The following is a 9,287-nucleotide window of genomic DNA, read 5'->3' on the forward strand; positions in this document are numbered from 1 at the left end:
GTGAAATAGAATGAGAAATTTACTTCTTCAGTAGCCTAAGTTACATTGTAAGGACTCAGGCATCACTGGAGACTAGTAGCTGCTAGTTGTGGGTAGCACAGCTCAAGCCATTCCTGGCAAAGCCAATGATTGATGGGAATTACCTTTCTGTTGACACTGTCATTGGTGAACAAGCCTATAGAATTTCAGGGGCTACAGTGCCACCTCTCTGTATAAGACTCTCTGCCCCTCAACTACCAAAGTTTCAATGTCCTCTCACTAGCAAAAAGATCCCATCCATCCCTTTCCCTGGGGTAGTTTTTACCAAGAGCTGCCATAGTTTTTACTGAGTCTGAGTTTATTTTGTTGGTTTTTGCTAGTTTGCTTTAGTTATTTATAGTCTACATCTGAGTGGAACCATCTGGTAATTCTCTCTCACTTCCTGACTGATTTCACTTAGCATAATCACATTAGTTCTGTCCATTTTTTCCTACAAGGCATAATTTCTTTCCTCCTTTCCTTTCTCTTTCTTCCTTCCTTCTCTCCTTCCTTGCTATGTTCCTTTTTCTCTCTCCCTCCCCCCTCTCTATCTCTTTCCTCCTTCTTTCTTTTTAACAGTGTTCCATTGATATATCCCAAAGCTCCTTCATCTGTCCAGTCATGTATTGATGGGCATGTAGGCTGTCTGTCTTTGTGTCTGTTGCTAAGAAACCTGCATGAACATAGGAGTGTATTTACCCTTTTGAACTAGTGTTTTAGTATCCGTTGGATAAATGCATAGGAGTAGTATTATAGGATCATATGGTATTTCTTTTTTCTTTCTTTTTCCATTGTTAGGACTTCATTGCTCTGGTCCAGCATTTTCAGCTTGAAAGACAGAGATACATGGAGACATGGAGGGAAAGACATCACAACACTGAAATTCCCCCAATCCCCGCAACCCCCCAACCAGTGCAATGGGGCTTGGGCCCAGTCCTGGGTTGGATGCATGGCAGAATAGGCCCACTCCCAGATGAACTATCTTATTGGCTATCCATTTTTTTTTTTATTTATTTTTTATTTAAGAAAGGAGACATTAACAAAACCATAGGATAGGAGGTGTACAACTCCACACAATTCCTACCACCCAATCTCCATATCCCCTCCCCTCCCCTGATAGCTTTCCCATTCTCTATCCCTCTGGGAGCATGGACCCAGGGTCATTGTGGGTTGCAGAAGGTGGAAGGTCTGGCTTCTTTAATTGCTTCCCCGCTAAACATGGACGTTGACTGGTTGATCCATACTCCCAGTCTGCCTCTCTCTTTCCCTAGTAGGGTGGGTCTCTGGGGAAGTGGAGCTCCAGGACACATTGGTGGGGTCTTCAGTCCAGGGAAGCCTGGCTGGCATCCTGATGGCATCTGGAACCTGGTGGCTGAAAAGAGAGTTAACATACAAAGCCAAACAAATTGTTGAGCAATAATGGACTCAAAGGTTGGAATAATGGAGAGGAAGTGTTGGGGGGGGGTACTCACTGCAAACTCTAGTGTATTTCTGCTTTCAGGTATATATTTTGCACTAGTTTATGGATATGTATAAACATATGTCCTCTCTCACAGAACCTGGTGTATATCTAGGTTTTGAGACTTTGTTAGAAAGTGAAACACCTTGGATGGAATTAGAGAATACTATGAAAGGAAAGGTCTCACCTGAGTAATGAAGCTGAAGGGTTGTCATTCCACACCTGAAGTCTCTGGACACAGTCTGAAGTGAAGCATGCTGGGGTGGCAATTGTTGCGTTGACTAGGTTGTGATCGGCAGATGCAATGTTATTTGATATGGATTGGGAGAGGCATGCAGGAAAGTGGGCCCTATCCTAAGGTTCCAGGACTGGGGGAAATATAGGCTCTATAGTGGAAATGTGAGGTTCCTGCTATCTTAGGGTTCAAAAGACAATATATAGTTATTGTTATCATCACATTATTTGGTAATTGGGTTAACTTTGAAAAGTCCTTTTGTTAGGGTTTGCTGTATAGTACCCAGTATCTTGTATATAGCTGTGCCACCAGTTGTTTCTGATCTACTTGGTCTAGGCTTCTGAGAGAGTCTGCATATCAAATACACAGCCTATATATTAAAAAGACTTAGTCTGTGTTTTAAAAACTTTGAGACATACAATCAATTTTCCCCCTCTCATATTAATTAACTAGTGATTTATATGACTACACTTTAATAGGAGTGTACATAAACACCATTCCTACCACCAAAAGACTGTGTCCCATCTCACCCATCCACACACACCCCCCACCGGCCCAGGAAGCCACATGTCTACTCCTCACCACAGGGTTTTTACTTTGGTGCCCTATGTGCTGCTTTTTCTTTTTTTTCTTTTCTTTTTTTTTTTTTCTTTTTTTGACTTTTTTTTTTTATTGGGGAATTAATGTTTTACATTCAACAGTAAGTACAATGGTTTGTACATGCATAACATTCCCCAGTTCCATATAACAATAAAATCCCCACTAGGTCCTCTGAATCCTTCTTGGACCTGTATTTTCCCCACCCACCCACCCCACAGACTTTTACTTTGGTGTGATACGCCAATTCCATTTCAGGTTCTACTTGTATGTTCGTTTCTGATCTTGTTTTTCATCTACTGCCTGAGAGTGAGATCATCCCATATTCATCCTTCTGTTTCTGACTTATTTCACTCAACATGATTTTTTCAAGGTCTGTCCAAGATCAGCTGAAAATGGTGAAGTTGCCATATTTTACAGCTGAGTAGTATTCCATTGTGTATATATATACCACAACTTGCTCAGCCACTCATCTGTTGTTGGACACCTGGGTTGCTTCCAGGTTTTGGCTATTACAAATTGTGCTGCCAAGAACATATGTGTACACAGATCTTTTTGGATGCATATGTTGGGTTCCTTAGGATATATCCCCAGGAGAGGAATTGCAGGATCATAGGGTGGGTCCAGTTCTAGCCTTCTGAGAGTTCTCCAGACTGTTCTCCATAGAGGTTGGACCAATTGACATTCCCACCAGCAGTGTAGGAGGGTTCCTTTGACCCCACACCCTCTCCAGCATTTGCTGCTGTTACCTTTTCTGATGTATGACATTCTCACAGGAGTGAAGTGGTATCTCATTGTTGTCTTTATTTGCATTTCTCTGACAATCAGAGACTTGGAGCATTTTTTCATGTGTTTCTCGGCCTTTTGGATCTCTTCTGTGGTGAATATTCTGTCCATGTACTCCCCCCATTTTTGATTGGAGTTATTTGTTGTCTTGTTGTTGAGTTTGGCAAGCTCTTTATATGTGTTGGTTATTAAACTCTTATCTGATGTATGGCATGTAAAGATCTTCTTCCATTCTGTGAGGGTTCTCTTGGTTTGGGTAGTGGTTTCTTTTGCTGTGAAGAAGCTTTTTAATTTGATGTAGTCCCATAGGTTTATACTTGCCTTAGTCTTCTTTGTAATTGGATTCATTTCATTGAAAATGTCTTTAAAATTTATTCGGAAAAGAGTTCTACCAATATTTTCTTCTAAGTATCTGATAGTTTGTGGTCCAAGTGGATCCAAGTCCTTGATCCACTTGGAATTTACTTTTGTATTTGGTGAAATACAGTGGTTCAGTTTCATTCTTGTGCATGTTTCAACCCACTATTTCCAACACTATTTGTTGAAAAGACTCTGGTTTCCCCATTTAATAGTCTGAGCCCCTTTGTCAAAGATTAGATGTCCATAGGTGTGGGGGCTCACTTCTGGGCTCTCAATTCTATTCCACTGGTCAGTGTGTCTATTCATGTTCCAGTACCAAGCAGTTTTGATGACAGTGGCCCTATAATACAATTTGAGATCTGGGAGTGTGATGCCTCCAGTTCTGTTCTTTTTCTCAAGATTGTTTTGGCAATGTTAGGTCTTTTCTGGTTCCAGATAAACATTTGTAGCATTTGATCTATTCTCCTAAAAAATGTGCTTGGGATCTTGATGGGGATAGCATTAAATTTGTAGATGGCTCTGGGTAGTATATTCATTTTGATGATGTTAATTCTTCCAACCCATGAACATGGAATATCTTTCCACTTCTTTGTGTCTTTTTCTATTTCCTTGAGTAGTGACTCATAATTTTCAGTATATAAGTCTTTCACTTCTTTGGTTAGGTTTACTCCTAGATATTTTATTGTTTTTGTTGCTATAGTAAAAGGAATTAATTTCTGGATTTCAATTTCTTCTAGATTAGTGTTTGCATAGAGGAATGCCACTGACTTTTGAATGTTAATTTTGTAGCCTGACACCTTACTGTATTTCCTGATGATTTCCAAAAGCTTCTTGCTGGATTCCTTAGGTTTTTCTGTGTATACTATCATGTCATCTGCAAATAGGGAGAGTTTGACTTCTTCTCTTCCAATCTGTATCCCTTTAATTCCTTGCTCCTGCCTGATTGCTATGGCAAGAACTTCCAACACTATGTTGAATAGTAATGGTGATAGTGGGCATCCCTGTCTAGTACCTGATCTGAGTGGAAATGCTTCCAGTTTTTCACCATTGAGTATGATGTTGGGTGTAGGTTTGCTATATATAGACTCTACTATCTTGAGGAATTTTCCATCTATTCCCATTTTTTGTAGTGTTTTGATCATAAAGGGGTGTTGTATTTTGTCAAAGGCTTTCTCTGCATCTATTGATATGACCATGTGTTTTTTGGTCTTGCTTTTGTTGATGTGGTGGATCACATTGATTTATTTACGTATGTTAAACCAACTTTGCATGCCTGGGATAAATCCCACTTGGTCACGATGAACAATCTTTTTGATATACTGCTGTATCCGGTTGGCTAGAATTTTGTTCAATATTTTCGCATCTATGTTCATCAGAGATGTTGGTCTGTAGTTTTCTTATTTGGTTGTGTCCCTGTCTGCTTTTGGTATCAGAGTGATCTTAGCTTCATAGAAGCTGGCAGGGAGTATTCCAGTGTCTTCAATCTTCTGGAAGACTTTTAAAGGTAGAGGTATAAGTTCTTCTTTGAAGGTTTTGTAGAATTCATTTGTAAAGCCATCTGGTCCAGGACTTTTATTTTTAGTAAGATTTTTGATAACTGTTTCAATTTCATTAGCTGTGATGGGTCTGTTCATGTTATCCACTTCCTCTTTACTTAGTTTTGGAAGTCGGTAGGTATCTAAGAAATCGTCCATTTCTTCCAGGTTCTCTAGCTTGGTGGCATATAGTTGTTCATAGAAGCCCCGGATGATATGTTGAATTTCTGTGGTGTCTGTTGTGATATCTCCTCTTTCATTTACTATCTGATTTATTTGGGTCTTCTCCCTTTTTTGTTTTGTGAGTCTGGCTAAATGTTTGTCAATTTTGTTCACTCTTTCGAAGAACCAACATTTACTTTCGTTGATCTTTTGTATGGTTTTCTTATTCTCAATATTATTTATTTCTGCCCTAACTTTAGTGATTTCTGTACTTCTAGTTGCTTTAGTGTTCCTTTGTTCTTCTTCTTCTAGGTCTTTAAGTTGTGCAATCAGGCTGTTTATTTGTGCTTTTTCTTGTTTCCTAATGTGTGCTTGTATAGCTATGAACTTCCCTCTCAGTACTGTCTTAGCTGTGTCCCAAATATTTTGATAGCTTGTGTCTTCATTTTCATTGAAGTCTTGAAACATTTTGATTTCTTCCTTGATTCCCTCTTTGACCCAGAAGTTGTTAAGAAGTGTACTATTGAGCTTCCACATTTTGGGACTATTACTAATCTTTTGTTGATTGTTAAGTGTTAGTTTCATTCCACTGTGGTCTGAGAAGGTGCTTGGGATGATTTCAATGCTCTTGAATTTGCTGATGCTGTCTTTGTGGCCTAACATATGGTCTATCCTTGAGAATGACCCATGTGGATTTGAGTAAAATGTGTATTCCAGTTTCTTGGGATGAATGACTCTGAAAATGTCCAATAGTCCTAGTTTATCTCTTCATTTAGCTCCCTTATGTTTTTATTGATTTTCTGCCTACATGATCTGTCAAATTGAGAAAGTGGGGTGTTGCAGTCCCCTACTATGACTGTGTTGCTATTAATATATTACTGTAGCTCTTTCAGTAGATGTTTGATGTATTTAGATGGCTTCTCACTGGGTGCATAGATGTTAATAATTGTTAAGTCCTCTTGATTGACTGATCCTCTGAGCATTAAGTAGTGTCCATTCCTATCTTTTTATTCTTATCTATTTTAAAGTCTGTCATGTCAGATATGATAATAGCTGTTCCTGCCCTTTTTTGTGGGCCATTGGCTTTTATGATAGTTTTCCATCCTTTCACTTTAAGTCTGTGTTTGTCATGTTGAGTTAGGTGGGTTTCCTGTAGATAGCATATTGTTGGGTTGTGTTTTCTGATCCATCTTCCTACTTTGTGTCTTTTAATAGATGAATTCAGGCCATTGACATTTATTGATATCAAAGATTGAAGATATTTTAACGCCATTCTTGTAGAGTTTTAGAGTGTTCTGATATATGTCCTATTTATGATGGTCTGACTGTATATAGAAGACCTTTCAGAACTTCTTTCAGGGCAGGCTTGGTGATAGTTGATTCCTTCAACTGTTGCTTGTCTGAGAAGGTTTTGATGCCTCCATCTAGTCTGAATGACAGTCTAGCAGGATATAGTATTCTTGGTTGAAAGCCTTTCTCATTGAGCACTCGATAGATATCTTGCCATTCTCTTCTGCCCTGTAGTGTTTGTGTGGAGAAGTCTGCTGTTAATCTTATGGGTTTTCCTCTGTAGGTGACTCTTTATTTTTCTGTTGCAGCCTTCAGGATCCTTTCTTTATCCTTATTCCTTTCCATTCTAAATATGATGTGTCTTGGTGTCTTTAGGTCTGGGTTAATTCTGTTTGGGACCCTCTGGGCTTCTTGAATCTTTATGTCTTTGATGTTGTCTAGACTAGAGAGGTTTTCAGGTATGGCCTGAGGAATGCTTTCTTCCTCTCCCTCTTTTTCTTCCTCTGGTAAGCCAATAATGTGTATATTGTTTCTTTTGAAGTCATCCCATAGGTCTCTGTTGTTGTTTTCAGCATATCTTAATCTCTTTTTGAGATCTCTTACTCCTTTTTTAGTTTTCTCTAATTCATCCTCGATCTTGCTAATTCTGTCTTCAGCCTCATTGATTCTATTCTCTCTGCCCTCTACTGTTTTCTGGAGTTCATCTATTTTGTTTCCCTGTTCGGATACTGTTTTAGCTTGTTCAGCTAGTTGTGTTCTTAGCTCAGCTATTTCAGCTTTTAGTTATCTAATAACCTTGAGATACTTAGTGTTTTCTTTCAGAGTCTTATTTGTTGTTCCTGTATTTCTGACTACAATTCTTTCAAACTCTTTACTCACTCCTGTGATTATTTCCTTAGCTAATGTTTGGATGTTGAACTTGTTATTTTCTGCTTCACCCTTTGGGGGGCTTTTTGTTGGACTGTTGTCCTGGTTAGTTTCTCCAATATTTCTTCTTGTTGGTTTACCCATTTTATATATTATGTTATGAGTTCCCTCTCTTAGTACTTTTCAAGTTACTGATCACTATTTGACTTGTGTCTAAGTAAGGTAATTAAAGGGTTCACAGTGGTGGAAGTTAACAGTTGTTTCAATAGTATTTTAATCCCTGAGTTGGAGCTCAGTGATTTAAAAGCCTCTTTTTTTTTTTTTCTTCTCTGTAGGCTATGGGAGCCTGAGGGCTTCTAAACTATAAGTAGGCTTCTTAGCTTAATCACTGACTCCTGACCAAGAGATAAGGCAGGGTGTGGCAGAGATAGTCCAGTGGTTATACAAGGAGACTTTCACAGTCCCACAGCTATGCCATGGAGGTATAGGTCTTCTCCTGAGTTTCCTGGATAGATCTCTGTCTCCCAGTGACCCTCCCTGCAGTTGCTCCAGATTCTGAGGGCAGTAGCAATGGAGACTCAGAGTTGCACTTGGTGAGTCTCTGGGGAGTCCTCTCCTCCCTTCAGCTGTCCCCTTGTTGGTGGAACAGACTGGAGGTGGTGTCTCAACTGATAAACCGTCGGACTGTTAAGAGCCACTTAGTCTCTCCCTAGGCTCCTCTCTGTCACCAGCCACATGTGTTTGCACTCACCGGTGGTTTGGTGGGTTCTTGTAGTCGTTCTAGTCCTGTCTTGTTTTAGTCCCAAGTGGTATCCTTTGGTATTCCTAGTTGATGTGGGAAAGGAGAGGAGAGGAGAGAGACAGATCTGCTGCTGCTCGTAGCTCCGCCTCCGGAAGTCCTATTTTTATTTTTAATTAACATTTATTATCTTTATTTATTTGATATAAATAGGCTGATATCAAGAGGTATGGTGAGATAGAAAGGGAGAGAGACAGAGAGACACAAGCAACACTGCTTCACCACCTGTGAAGCTTTCCTTCTGTAGGTGGAGATTGGAGGTTTGAACCCAGGTCTTTGCACATTATAACCTGTGTGCTCAACCAGGTATACCACCAGCTGGCCTCTATTTTTAATTTTTAAAAAATATTTATTTATTTTTAATGAAAGAGAGAAAGAGAGGGTGAAACAGAGAAGGCCAAGACCAGAGCACTATTCAGCTCTGCCTTATTGGTGGTGCTAGGGACTGAATGTGGGACCTTGGAGCCTCAGGTATGAAAGTCTTTTTGCATAAGCAGTAGGCTATCTCCCCATCCCTAGAGTAAGAGTTATTAAAAATACAATGATTGCCAATTTTCTATTTGTTCGATTGGCAAAAGTAATACAATTGACAGGGTTTTTAGTTGATGAGGCTGTGGGGAAACATGAACTTTCCTTCATTGCTGGAGGGACTCCAAAATGGTACCTCCCATCTTGAGAAGAATTTAGCATGGTTAAACAAAAGAGCTTGAGTGTTGGTTAATCCCTTGATTTTGGAAACCCTGCTTCTAGGAATTCACCTTGGGAACAGTGTCTCTGACAATGCAAAACTATCCACAAAGTTACTAATTGCAGCATTAACTGTAATTATAACATATTGGAAATTACTCAGGCCTCCATGTACAAGTGATGGGTGGAATAAAGCATCACACACACACACACACACACACACACACACACACACACACACACACAATGGAGTAGTGTGTACCTATATGTGGCAAACCAAGACGAGGTTATTTCTCTGGCCTGATATATAGTGGTTTCTAGAGACTAGTAACTGAAAGAATGGAAAATCTAAGAGCTGCTGTGTATAGGATGGCATCTTGTCCTATACAAGAAAAAAGGAAAAAATGATAGTGAGCTGCTCACTGTTTTGGGGGAGAAACACAGGAAGGATGAACAGAGAGCAGGGAAGCTGAGGGAAGGAGGGGGAGCCTC

Source organism: Erinaceus europaeus, chromosome 7 (genome assembly GCF_950295315.1).
Source record: "Erinaceus europaeus chromosome 7, mEriEur2.1, whole genome shotgun sequence".
NCBI classification, from domain to species: Eukaryota; Metazoa; Chordata; class Mammalia; order Eulipotyphla; family Erinaceidae; genus Erinaceus; species Erinaceus europaeus.